The sequence below is a fragment of the Oryctolagus cuniculus genome, chromosome 3 (genome assembly GCF_051225735.1).
Source record: "Oryctolagus cuniculus isolate XC-2025 breed Fujian yellow rabbit chromosome 3, ASM5122573v1, whole genome shotgun sequence".
Classification (NCBI taxonomy): domain Eukaryota; kingdom Metazoa; phylum Chordata; class Mammalia; order Lagomorpha; family Leporidae; genus Oryctolagus; species Oryctolagus cuniculus.
In genome coordinates, this window is record NC_142869.1 from 10,637,873 (window position 1) to 10,651,010 (window position 13,138).

A 13,138-nucleotide genomic window follows, 5' to 3' on the forward strand; every position below is an offset into this window, starting at 1 on the left:
AGCATGCTCAGGGCTCCAGAGACACAGACTTTAGTCTGGTTCAGGGAATGGAAGAAGTGCATTTAGGATCAACTTTATAAGCTCCAGAGGCCTTAACTTCCAAGAGTTTCTGCAGTAGTGGGAACTTCCATTAAGCTCATCTGACCAAATATTCCTGCAAGTTTTATAGAAGTAATTTTAACTACAATTGGTTAAGACTGCTATTTTATCAAAAGTAAAACACAATGAATATTACAGAATTGTTGTGGGTCCTTATTTAAAAATGTTATGTTATCTCTCTGCTATAATGCTACTTACTGGGCTCTGCAGTGTTTATGGCATCCACCTGCATTTTAAATGTGTAATTTTTTCTTGCTCTAAATAATTTACTTGTATGCCTGCATTTATATATGTAACTCCATATTCTTTTTCTCAAAGAGCCCTTCCATTTCTCAAATTGTGTGGGCTTCTAGTGTCTGCAAACTGAGAGGTGTACCTAGGAGCTGTTATTTCAGGAGTAGTTAGGAACTCATTTGAATCAATGAGCTTGAGTAGGTGTTACTGTGGGTTTCAAGGAAGGAGATTTTTCTTCTGCTCTTCTTCAGAACGTTCCAGGATGTCTGATCATGAACCACAGGAATAAACCACTTCCCATACCACAATCCAGTATACACATCGCCTATGTATAACGGAAGTTTCAGGAAACTCATTTACTTTACACATGTGATCCACTCCATTGTTACATGTGACCCACTCCAGTACTGGATCCATTTTATTACTTTTTCTTACATTTAGGTATTTAAATGCTGGATGTTACAGATCAGATTATATTGTTCTCATAACCTGCTAAGGAGTTGTCACATTACCAAAAGTACTAGTCTATGATTAGGGTGAAGCTGTGATGCCTGGATTTGCCATAGACACTTTGCTACTATGAATGAAGCCAACGACAAGCAGAATGGGAGAACTATAGGGAATTAGTTCAAGGTTTTAAATATTACCATTTAATACATAGTTGATAAATAATGATCAATGAATATTCAATTAAATGGCTTTTAATTGCTTTTCATTTTAGCACTAAAACAAGGAATTTCATTATAAGTACCTGAAAATTCCAGCACTATTCCAGCTTCAGGACTAAGTGGTATGCCAGGCTGAAGGCTGGAGCCAGGACCTCCATATGGGGCTCCCACATGAATGCCAGAAATGCAGATACTTGAGCCATCATCCCAGGGGCATTAGCAGGAAGCAGGGCTGGAAGCAGAAGCCAGGCTCCATCACAAGCACTCTGAAATGGGATGTGAGCAGCCCCAGGGGCAGACTAACTTGCTATGCCACAGCACCCCTCCCCACCAGGTTATTATAGTCATAAATATGTTCTCATCATCGACTCTGAAGAAAGGAAATTTTACATGAACTGTACTATGCTATTTTAAGACATGAATAATAATTAACATAGTTTACTCTATAAGGATTAGACATACCATAACAAAATGAAATTATATTTATTATTTTGTTCTTTAATAATTTAATTCTTTCCACAATTATGTGAAATTTCAGCTCAGTAGCTGCATTTAATGATTCTCATTAAAAACAATGCTTTGTCTTTGAAATCAAATATCAAAAATGAATGCCCTGAATATATTAGTGTATGCAATATAATCGTTTATTCATTAAGTTTCAGTAGTAGTTTTAAAATAGTCACCTTTGAAGGTATCAGGTCATAGATTTATATCCTTGATCAATTGTGAGCTGACTTTTGTATAAAGGGTAAGATATGGTACTGTTTCATACTTCTGCATGTGGAAATCTAATTTTCCCAACATCATTTTCTGAAGAGATTATCCTTTTTCCAGGAAGTAACTTTGGCTTGTTTGTCTAAGATTATTTGGTTGTAGATGAGTGGATTAATTTGTGGGGCTTTAATTCTGTTCCATTGGTACACATGTCCATTTTTGTGCCAGTACCAGACTGTTTTGATTACAACTGCCCTGTAATATATCTTTATATCTGGTATTTCAATGCGTCCAACCTTGTTCTTATTGTTTAAGATTGTTTTAACTATTCAGAATCTGTTTATCCACATGAATTTTAAGATTTTTTTATAAACAGGGGAAACACTAGAAGACTTTGGCATAGGCAAATACTTATTAAATAAGACCTGGGAAGCAAAGGGAATCAAAACAAACAAACAAACAAAAAAAGATAAATGGGATTAAATCAAGGTAAGAATCTTCTGCGCTGCAAAGCAAGCACTCAACAAGGTGAAGAGGAAACTGACTGAATGGGAGAAAATCTACACAAACTGTGCATCTGATAAAGGAATAATATTGAGACTATATAAGGGCCACAAGAAACTCAACAGAAACAAAAAACAATCCAGTTACAAATGGGTGAAGAATATGAATTGGCATTTTTCAAAGGATGAAATGCAAATGGACAGCAGACACATGAACAATGCTCAGGATCACCAGCCATCAGAAAAATGCAAATAGAAACCACAGTGAAAATGGCTATTACCAAAAATCTAAAAATAAAAATTTTGGCAAGGATATAGAGAAAAGGGCACCCTACTACTCTGCTGGTGGGAATGTAAACTAGCACAACAATTATGAAGGGCAAAATGGAGCTTACTCAGAAATCTGAAAAATAGATCTATCATATAACTCATCCATCTCACTCCTGGGAATATAGCCAAAGGAAATGAAATCAGTACATGAAAGAGTTATCTGTATTCCAGGTATATAGCAGCTCAATTCACAATAGCTAAGAAATGTAATCAACTCAGATGTCCATTCAATTGATGACTAGATAAAGAAAATGTGGCATATATACATGATGGAATGCTACTCAGCCATAAAAAAGAATGAAATCCTGTGCTTTGCAACAAAATGGGTGCAACTGGAGATCATTATGCTTAGTAAAACAAGACGAATAGCATATATTTTTTCTCATTTGTGGCAATTAATACAGAAAGTACAAAATAATCTGAGTGTACAAGAGTGAAATTAGTATCTTATGATTTGATTTTCATTTGTAGCCCCAGTTATATTCCTGTGGATCAGCTGTCTACTACTTTTTACTTGTTGAACTCTATATTCAAAGGAGTATTAAGCCTGTGATTATAAAGTAAGTTGAAAGTATGCTATTGCAGAAATTAAAAGAAAAAATAGGAAAGGAAGGAGGAGAGAGGGAGGTAGGGAAGTTTCCTTATGTTCTTAGAATTTTCTTTGCAAAAAAATTGTTCTCTTTATATTAATAAAAATGTTTTAAAAAGCAAAAAAAATCATCTTTAGTACAATGAAAAATATAAGATAACTACATTAAAATATATTGTGTATATTTCAAAATCATAATTAAAGTACAAATGAATGTAAGTTCTAGACATATAGAAACTAAAAAGGAAATGAAGGGACAAGTAGCAAGAAAAGGTGATAAAATATAATTATCTCGTGATTTCCACAAAATGTGTTCAAATGTTTGGCTTTTGAATAAAGAAACCTTTTTACATTTAAAAATTTAAGATATAGGAAAACATATTCATTTCTTTCTCACATAACACTTGATTATCCCAAGCACAGGTGTATTCATTAACTATGAGACAGAAGTTAATAGGTGTTTAATGGAATTGTGGTGACACTGAATTGACACTCAGCAAGCACTAATTGAGTGAAAGGAACTGAAATGAGAACAGTCTAATCCAAGTAACAATAAAATATGTGTGGTGACTGTTTCATAAGGAAATCCAGAAGTGCCTAGCTGCGTCTGGCAAATGTTTATGATCTTAACTCTTTATTTAACATTTAAATAAATGTGAATAAATGTTCATTTTCATTCCAGAGGAGGAAAGATAACAGATAATGGGCAGAGAGGACAGTAAATGGAATGTAAACAGTGCAGGCCTTTTTAAAATGTTTCCCAAGACTGATTGTTGTGAGATTCCTTATTTGGAAAGAATTATAAAAATAAATAGAAAAATAAAGAAGGAAGGGAGGGACGGAGGGAGGTAGGTATGGAGGGAGGGAGGAAGTCAGGAAAGTAGGAAAGGAGGGAGAGAGGAAAAGTGGTGATTAGCTACAATTCATTCAACCAAATTTAGCTTCCTCTCCATTTTCTCTCTCCCTCTCACACAAATAACGCAACCAATAACACATATGAAATGCTAATTTTCCCTTTTATTTTCAACCCTGCTCTTAAAGTACTATGAAGCCTTTTAAGTTTTCTACTTATCTTTTTATTAGAAAACAGCATGATAATTTAATATCATGGAAGTAAGAATAAGGAGGCTAACCTTTGACGCAACATTGTTTATGTATTTTAATTTTAGATATTTATTTTGTATTTTGTGAGGGGATTGGAAATACCCTTCCACTCTAGAAAATAGCATAATGTTTGTAATCATCATACCAAATTAGTGTGATTTACAGGGAGAGCCTCATAATGTTCTATTCACTGAGTATAGTCCTGCTCTGTTGAATCTTTCTTTTCCTCACCTCGATGACTGCTCAGGCAGATCCTATAGTTTCCTTAACATTTTAATAACACTTTCATTAGTAACAAACCCAATGGCAGTTTATTTTTTTTTTTTTTTTTACTCATCAAGCACAGACAATTTTAAATAATGCCATCAGTGAAATCCTCCTGCCCAACCCTCCTCCCATTCTTTTGTTTTACATCTAAATAATTTGGGGGCTATTGTTGATTTTTGATAATGTACATGCAAGTTTCAAATGAGCACATTTTCTTTCTTTTAAGATTTATTTTATATAGATTTATTTATTTTTATAGATTTATTTTAAAAGAGTTACTGAGAGAGGTAGAGACAAAGAGAGAGGCCTTCACTCCTCTGGTTCATTCTAAATGGCCACACTGGTCAGAGCTGAAAGGATCTGAAACCAGGAGCCAGGATCTTCTTCCAGGTCTCCCACATGGATGCAGGGGCCCAAAGACTTGGGCCATCCTCTGCGGCTTTCCTATGTGCATAAGCAGGGAGCAGTAGTGGAAGAAGAGCAGCTGGGACTCAAATCGGTGCCCAAATGGGATGCCAGCGCTGAAGGCTGGGACTTTAACCCATTGTGCCACCGCGCCAGCCCAGCACATGGTTTTCTTACTTTTTCTTTAATGTAGTATCCAACATAGAAGCTAATTTAGGGAACTTTTGGCCATATAATCAGCATCTAGAGCACGTTAGCATCTAGAGTATGTCATCATCTCTAGAATATGTTAGCAAGGTTTTGGAAACATGGGAACTGGTTTAGACACAGTTGATAATGTCAACTTCTACAAATACTTGGGGGTAAACAGGTGATTCAGAATGACCAGTGATGACTGTATACAATTTTTTTGTTTCTGAATTATTTTATTTAGATGAGTCTGATGAAACACAAATTTACAAATAGCCAGATTCAAACTTGAGCAATGCGTGGTGACACAGGGCTTTAAAATTGTTCCATTTGGAGCCAATCATTTGGCACAGCAGTTGGGATGCCCACATTCCACAACAGAGTGCCGGGATTTCACACTATAAGCTGTACTCCTGATTCTAGCTTCCTGGCAACGCAGAAGAGGAAGCAGTGGTTGTGTTCCTGCTGTGTACATGGGAAACCCTGAATGAGTTCCTAGCTTCTGAATTTGGCCCAGCCAATGTCTTTTGAGGCATTTAAAGAGTGAGCAAGCAGATGGAAGTGTGCTCTCTCTCTCTCTCTCTCTGCTTCTCAAATAAATTAATTTTTAAAATTTTCCTTCCCTATGAAGAATGTCATTGACTGCAACAAAGAAGTTTTAAAGAAATTTAATTTACATAAAGAAAAATTACAATTTCAAATAACACTAACGGGAGAGAAAACAAAAGATTATTTGAATGCCTTGATCATCTTCATAAAGAGCAGGCACTCAGTGTTCCCTGCCACTGAGCCATTTCTTTTTTGATTTATATCCCACACCATAAAGGAGAAAATGTAGTATTTGTCTTTATGTCTCTGGCTTATTCCACTCAAAATGATGCCCTCCAGTTGCATCCAATTTGAGGCAAAGAGTGGAATTCATTATTTTTTAATAGCTGGAGACCATTTCGTTGCATATGTATACCACGTTTTCTTTATCCATTCATCTGATGATTGATACCTTGGTTGATTTCATATTTTGAACAGTACTGCTATAAATATGGTGATGTGTGGGGAGCAACTGAGAGTAGACTAAATTACTGGAACTAAGACTAATTCTATGCATCTGATCTCCCATCATATGGCGCTGAGAGAGAGAGACCAAACAACTTCTACGCAGCTGCCTCATCAGTTTGACTGATAAGCTGCAGGAGCTGATCCTGCTCCTGATTGGAGGAGAGCAGCGTGCTCGGCGTGTGGGTAGCAGAGTTGGGATTGGTGGAAGAGGACTATAAAGGAGGAGAGAGACAACATGCACTGGGGGAACATCTGAGGAACACCTGAGGAACCCTGAGAGAGCCGGTCGGTGGTGTGCTGCTCCTCCGCGGAAGCGGGGAAAGCGGCGGGGGTGCCGCCCCTCCACGGAGGCGGGGTGGGGGCCAGCAGCAAACCCCGGGACGGCATCGTTCCTCTGCGAGTGGGGGACCAGCAGCAAACCCGGGAAGGGCCGGGGAAAAAGAACAGCGCAGGGTCCGGTGTCGTTCCTCCGTGAATAGGGGAGCGACAGTGATGCAGATATTTGACATAAAGTTCATGAATTTGGGTGGTATACCTGTACTGGGATATACCCATACTGTGATTGCTGGGTCATATAGCTGTCTATTTCTAGTCTATTTCTAATCTAGTTTTGAGCACTTCCTACGTACAAAATGTTACCAAAATAAGAGAAAGGGCTTCACACCCAAGAGCTGACAGAAATCAGCCTCAGTTCTCCAATCATGTCACCTTAGACAGACTGAGCATATAAAGTCGGATACATAGGATTCTTTACATTGTTCCCTGAAATTTCTAGATATTTCATTTTGAAACTAGAAAGAGAAAAATAATATACTAAAAATAATAAAAATGAAGATAGTGAAAATATAATGTTTTTATTAAAGTTATCACAATGACTTTAAGCTGGACAGTGATTTTTTAATATGACCTGAAATGCATAACTAACAAAAAATAGACAAATAGGATTACCTCAAACAGAAAGGTTCTGCACAGGGTGAAAAGACAACCTACAGAAAAGGAGAAAATATTTGCAAACTCTACATCAGATGAGAGATTAATATCTAAAATATATTTCAAAAATTCAAATAACTCATTAGCAAAGAAAAAAAACTATTGGAAAGTACAATGGGTCCAAACAGACATTTCTTTAAAGAGGACTTTACAAATGGCCAACAAGTATATGCAAAAATGCAAAATATCATTAATCTCAGAGAAATTCAAATTTTGAGGCACAATGAGATATATCCTAATGAATGCTAGAATTGCTGTTATCAAAAAGACAAAAGATAAAAGCAGCAAATTGATTTATTTAAAAGATAAAGCAGCAAATTGATTTATTTAAACAAATTTTTTACAGAAATGCAGAATATTAAATTTCAGGAAAAGTGGCAAAGCTGTGCACCGTTGCACATGGATCAATGTTACATCCTGGTAACACTTTCCATTTCATGTCTGCTTGCACATACGGCACAGTCATGCATTCCTTGTCAACACAGCTAGTGTGGAGAGTTTCTCCAAAAACCCCAAAGTCATCTTATATGTAGAAGCTCTGGAAGTTGGACTGATTTGTCTGTAATCCAAGCATTACCACTTTTCATTGCCTACTGTGGTCTTTCAAATATCAGCAACCAGAAGATTACAGCAAATATTGAAGACTGCTAGACATGGGGGGGTGGAGAGAGAGAGAGAGAGCGAGAGAGCGAGCCTGCATTTACAATCCAGGGAGAATGCATAGCCTGCCATGGCACATTTGCCCTGAACTTTAAAGAATGAGTGTGTTTTTCAAATACTTTACTTATATTAAAATACATCTAACATATAAAAGAATATACACATATATAGTGTATACTTCAGTTTAAATAATAAGGGTTGACATTCCTCAACCCACCACCTAGTTGTGGAATTTAACTTTACTTTTACCTTTGAATATCTCAGTATTCCTGTCCTCAGTTATATCACCCTCAAAAATAACCAAATAACCATTCCCCTCAACTGCGGTATAAATAGTTCTGCTGCATTTCTGAATACTTTCATCAAAGATGTATGCATTTCCCACTTTTACTAACTCTGTATGTATTTGCTCACCAATTTTTTTTACTTTTACATATACATATATATACAAAATACTATCTATATTTTCTAACAAGTGAGAATTAAGGTTTGAGACTTAACCATTTGATTCATGTTACTGCAATAAACTTATTTTCACTCGCCTATAAAAAACAGTATGAGAATTCCTTTAACACTTTAAAATACAACTACAATATGATTTAGTCACTCCATTGCTGGTGCTTTTATCAGTGTTGTTCACAAAAGCTGGGGTGCTTGGTAGGGGCAGGGTTTGGGGAAATGTTAGCTAGAGTATACAAAACTTCACTTAAGAAAAATAAGTCCAAGAACCTATTGTACAACATGATAACTTGGTTAAAGGTGCATTATGAAAAAAAATTAAGAATGAATGTAAAGTGTCACTACAAAAGCTAACATGCACTAATTTGCCAGATTTAATTTTAATTTAATTAATTTTTATTAAATTAATTAATCAATTAATTGATCGATTTTTAATTAAAGTAGTTTATTTTGATTAATTTTTTTGACAGGCAGAGTGGACAGTGAGAGAGAGAAACAGAGAGAAAGGTCTTCCTTTGCCGCTGGTCCACCCTCCAATGGCCTCCACAGCCGGCGCGCTGCGGCCGGCGCACCACGCTGATCTGGTGGCAGGAGCCAGATACTTCTCCTGGTCTCCCATAGGGTGCAGGGCCCAAGCACTTGGGCCATCCTCCATTGCACTCCCTGGCCACAGCATAGAGCTGGCCTGGAAGAGGGGCAACCAGGACGGACTCCGGTGCCCCGATCAGGACTAGAACCCGGTGTGCCGGCGCCGCAAGGTGGAGGATTAGCCTAGTAAGCTGTGGCGCCGGCAGTTTATTTTGATTAAATTTGGTTTAATATACATTTGTGCCATATATACACATTGCAAAACAGTATGTTGAGCATGGTAGATACACACAATTCTGTCAGTTTTTAAAATGTAAAAGCTATCAACTGTTTCAAGGAGTCTATCACAGCTCGGAACCATGTTAAATACATGGCAGGTAGATAACTGGGAGGAAAAGTTGGGTTTTTTTCAAGTCTGAATGACAAGTTTTCACAAAGAGCTTCCTCAGAGGTATTTGCAGGCCGCCTCATGACCTCTTAAACTCAGCACATCGCTTCTGCTATTTTAAGCCCCCAAATTCTCGTTCCAGTTGCTCAGTCCCCAGCTTGACATACCTTTGGAAGTGATCCCTTGGTGATCTTAGAACATGTGACCACAGAGGAAGAAGGTCTTTTATTTTCATGCTAACCGTGTGAATTCCCCAAAGCTGTCTTCAGTCAGCCACAACCACAGCACATGTGGTGTTGTGGACGCTCACAACGGTCACCGTTTTTCTCATTTGCTTTTCAGAAACAGTCAGGCCTGCATTCGTCCAAGAGCAGACATTTCTTATTTTCACACAGAGGGAGGGGCACACAGAGCCTTCACGTCGCTGAGTGCAGGATGAGCGCTGCTACTACAGAAATGTTACTTGTTCCCGGTTGACTAGCTTTGGTTTTCACGGAGAATTTTCCACGATGAGTCATGCGATTCGACTGTTTTGGTGTCACACCGCTTGTGAAGGGCTGTAATTCCCATTTTCACAGAGGAGTAATTTGCAGAGCAGCTTCCTAATGGTAGGTCAGCAGTTACACACTCTAAATCTCCTGCCTGCAGGTGCACTTTCTTTTACGTTTGGCAGAAATATCACTCCAGTTCCTTACGGTTCCCCTTTCGAACGAGCCTGTAATGTGTCTCCAAACAGAAAAAAAAATCCGCTCCCTTAAGCGATGGATAACCAGGAGCTATTCAGATAAAAGCGATGGGCGCCTCCTGGACCCTGTGTGGAGGAAGCAGGAAGTGAGGGGAAAGGCTGAGGAACTAGCAGGAGCACCTGCACCCAGAAAAGATTTTAAAAACCTTTGCTTGCCTGAAAGCATGTAGGATAAAAATCAGGTCCTGTCCTTCATAAGGTCTTGTCCCTTCTATCACACTGGGTTTTGGAAATATGAGACCCAGTTAATAAATGTTCTATAATTTATTTATCTAAATTTTGATTAACATGAAATGCCTGTACATCTTTATGGGGTGCACCGCCGTATTTCAACAGCTATATGTACATCAGTCCTACCAGGCTATTAGCTGTAGCATTTCCTTCAGCTCCGGCAATAGCCCTGAGCAAGTGGTGAACTGAGTCTGCCTACTGCACTGATTCGACTGCCACTCCCACTTCCACAGCTGAATATGCCCCACAGAAGCCTGCGTTCAAGGTTGAGGTTCCAGGCTGAGAGAGTATCGTGGGAAAATGTGAATATTAAATTCTGATTCAAATGCTTTATATTTTCATTGCAGAAGTGATTAGCTGGATTTATACATTTACCAAATTCTACTCTCTAAAGGAGCTTTCTTGCTGTTGTTGTGGATTAGATCTCAATAAAGTTAATGTTTAAAGATGAAACGAAATTCTATGAAGATGACAGATTTATATGAAATATGCTTGCAATACAATGTAATTGTGATTTTTATAATATTTTACCTTTAAAAATTATTTAAAATTATTATGTATGAAAAAGTGTATTTCTGTTGTAACATTTATAAGTAATGCATTTAACCTAGTAATAAAAATGATTAACATTAAGAAAATTTTAAATAACAAAAGCTAAAACTTACTTCCAGTTCTGACATTAGCATTGAAACTATTCCCTTACTCTTTCCTTCTTCATAACATAGGGATTGTACCTGCTTTCCTAAGATCAGAAAGTGTTTGTAAATAGCACCAAAAATAATGTATAAGAGAACTTCAAAAGTTTCATGAAAATTCAATTAGAGTAACTTTACTACGATGCAAACATTTTGAAATCCATGCAAGAAGGTTCTTCGAAAATTTCATGGAGATGCAAATTATTAAAAAATGTGCATGAATTAAAATTATTTTTTAAAATATGCATATATTTTAATTCCATTTTCCATGATTTTTTTGAATTTTTTAAATTTTTATTAAGTACCTTCATTTATGAAACAACTTTATAAAGCAAAACAAACTATTTAACTGTAAGCTTATATTCCATTTAATCATCTAATTGGGCTGTAAACCCTTTCTTGTCTTAGACTACCTCATATCATATTGTACCCTTCAGCAACGATCATAGCATAATAAGCATACATTTGGTGCTCAATAAATATTTGTTGACTAAATAAATTAATGAAGCTTTAATGGGCAACAATTGTTGTCAGGGACTGTGGTAGACACAAAAGCCAATACACATATTACTCAAATCACATACAAATACTTAATAAGGTAATTTGTTCCCTGAAAGGAGTGCTTGTAAGCTTGTGTCCTAACAGCTGAGTACAAGGTAGTTTTATCATTGTTGTCCCAACAGTTTACCATATGTATTGAAAATTGTCTTATGTTGTCCATCTGGGTGTTCTTGAAACAATTTATTCATGTCAGCACAAATATTAAGAACATCTCTTAAAAATCTGAAACTGTATTCAGGATAACAGTGGATCATTTAATCTAGGATCCACCTGTCTGAGGAAAATCAGCCCCCTATATTTTGTTCTTGTTCTTTGGCCATAACACACAACCTGATGGACCAGTGATTATTTCTCTGCCAAAAAATAATCTAAATCTGGAATTTGACCAGTTGTTCCTGAAGCAAAACTGGATTGTGAATTAAGGAATGAAAATAGTGTACACACATGTTCTAGCTAACATTGGCCTTCATGGACTGAGTCAGGCGCTCAGGGCTTTATCTTCTCCCCTGGGTGGGTTGGCACTTCTTCGATAAACACAAAAGCCTCACTTAAAATGCTCCCTTGTCAGCTCTTAGACTAACAAGAATTTCTGCTGAACCAAATCAGAGCAAGTTCTCCGGATCTCTATTCCCCTGTAGTGCTTCTATTCATGGAGAAAAATCCCTGTACCCTACAAGGATTCTGGTAGGATGAACCAGAGAACTTGTTAAAGTGCCAAGTGTGGTGATTTATAAGCACTGTTCATTAAGGTCCACCACTCGCACCTCACAGACCCCTAACAAGAATCATCATGGCAAAAATGAACCCCTCATTGGCTATGAGATAATCTCATTGGAGCAAATTTTGTTTGGTTAAATGTTCCTGAAGCTGAAATCTTTATAAGATGAAATGCTTTTACAAATTAAACCAGAAATCTTTCAAGGGTAGGATTTGTGGAAAGGTTTCTTATACTTTCATATTTTAATAAATCTGCGAGAGCAGATCATAAGCCCATGCATCACATACAAATTCAGCTATTACACTCTCTCCTCCCTTGTGAAGACCAACTGTGTTTACAATTAACTGAATGAATGTAGAGTGTCTTTACTGCTGAGAAGAATGCTTTAATTCACGGTCACAGTGTGATGATTGAAGAGTGTTATAGACAATATCTCATTGGTTTCTTTTGAAGAGCATATCATTAAGATGAAGCTGATGGTTGTAACTATTGTGCTGATTTTTAATTTGGGAAGGGGAGAGCTGAAAAATCAATATTGTGCTTAATGTTCAGAGACACTTGTCTCCAGGCCCCTTTCTGCTGTAATCTTCCTGCACTGGACAATCTAAGATAATCTCACACCAATCCTTGGCCTTGCAGGAATGATTATAAACTCTTTCAGTTCATCCTCATATCAACAACCACTTTGCTATACAAAGTGTTGTCTTGCAAATAACATTAGACAAAGTAAAAAGACTTCCTTATCCCTATCATGTTTTATTGTCAGTCACTGTGAGTTCACCCAACTGCTCTAATGTTCAGTATTTCCCTTCATCCACTTAGTAAATAACTATTCATTGGCCAGTTACAGTGCCACTTAGCAATAATACAATGGTGACCCTAAAATGATTCTGACATCTGCTTTCCAAGACAGCTACCCCACATGCTCTATCCTTTTCTACATTG